The sequence below is a fragment of the Rattus rattus genome, chromosome 1 (genome assembly GCF_011064425.1).
Source record: "Rattus rattus isolate New Zealand chromosome 1, Rrattus_CSIRO_v1, whole genome shotgun sequence".
Taxonomy (NCBI): domain Eukaryota; kingdom Metazoa; phylum Chordata; class Mammalia; order Rodentia; family Muridae; genus Rattus; species Rattus rattus.
Window position 1 is genome coordinate 6,207,433 of NC_046154.1, and position 1,456 is coordinate 6,208,888.

Consider the following 1,456-nt stretch of genomic DNA (forward strand, 5'->3'; position numbering starts at 1 on the left):
TCTTCTTACTCATCTGTTGCCAAGTAGTTTATATATTCATCATTAGATACAGTTTATCCATTCATTAGATACTTTCTTACTCTTCTGTTACCAAGTTATCTATCATATTCATTAGATACTTTCTTATAAATTAATTCGTATAACATCTGTCCAATCACTCACCGTCCTTATATTTATTCATTCACGATTTGTTCACTCATCTTTGCATTTTCATGTGTTTGTTTATTCATTTGATATCTGTGCATTCACTTGTATAGATATTTGCTAAGTGGCCCACCCTGTGTGTGTTGGTTAATGATACAAATTACTGTCGTTCTTTAAATATTTACTCACTCGCTCATCTTTATTTAGTAGATAAATTTGCTGACTCATTCTTTAGCTACGAACTCATTAGATTTATATTTATAGAGTTGCTGGATATTGGCCTGTCTGTTCATTTCAGAGATTATTCTGAATCCCTTAACGCGGTGTTTCTTCAGTTCCTCATGGACTGTATATGCCGTAACTGCTCACTAGACACCATGTCTGCTTGCTCACTGGTCACTTGCTGGTGTGGGTTCAGGGCTGCCACCCTCGAGGTGTTCTGCCATACGTTGACGCGTGTCCGGGTTGAACTGTCAGTCGAACTGTAGGTGTGTCTTCCACCTCAAATGTAAAATGGAGAAGGCATTAGTAAGCATCTAGTGGGGTGGAATCAGGCTTGAAAAGCAGTGAGCTCAACCCAGTGCTATGCAGATGCTGGTTGGGTTCCTGGGAAAGCCAGTTTATCTGAAAGAGGCCTTCTTATTGGTAGAGCTGGGATTATGGGATTACAGCTGACCTGAATCCTGGATCCAGGTAATGTCTTCCTTGGGACTGGGACTCCGATCCTTGGTCTTGCTGACTATGTGGAGCCATCTGCCCCTCCCCTCCCCTGCAAGGGCCAAGCCAGTACCAGTTCTGGCAAGCAGAGAGTCCCATAGGCTCCGTGGCTTCTGTGGCCCTGAGCGAGCCTCTGGGCAGGGCAGGCACGGGTAGGAGTCTTCTGCCGGAGCCGCCTCAGGGCAGGCAACGGCAAGATGGAGGGAACACGAAGGAAGACAATGAATAGCTTCCTACCTTGCTTTGATAATGGGCGAGCTTTCTGGATTGATTAATCCTCACGTTGCCTCTGGAGCTTCGGTTTGGGAGTGACAGTAACGAGGCTCCCGAGGACTTGGCTAATTTGCACGCCATTCACCAGCTCCTGAAAACCCATCAGGGCTGCGGAAGGACTGTGGCGGCGCTTGACCTTGTTCAATGGGAGAGTGATACGCTGGGAAAGGGGCCAGTTTGCACAATGCCCCAAAGAGCAAATTGGCACAGCTTTGTTCTCTGGCCTCCCTTCCTCTTTCATGCAGCCCGGGGCTAGTTAAGCTCCTCGTTGTCCCACAGGGGATCAGGGCTTGGGTCACCCTTGGCCGCCTTTTCAGGTGAT

General features: G+C 47.1%; 1 long non-coding RNA gene across 1 annotated transcript; it reads right to left on the bottom strand.

The window, feature by feature from the left end:
• Positions 1–324: 324 nt before the first annotated feature.
• On the bottom strand, positions 325–1,227 carry LOC116892113. Its single transcript, XR_004386913.1, has 2 exons — positions 1,099–1,227; positions 325–645 (listed from the first exon to the last, which is right to left on the bottom strand). It is a non-coding gene; the product is annotated as an uncharacterized LOC116892113 (long non-coding RNA).
• Between the last annotated feature and the right edge of the window lie 229 nt (positions 1,228–1,456).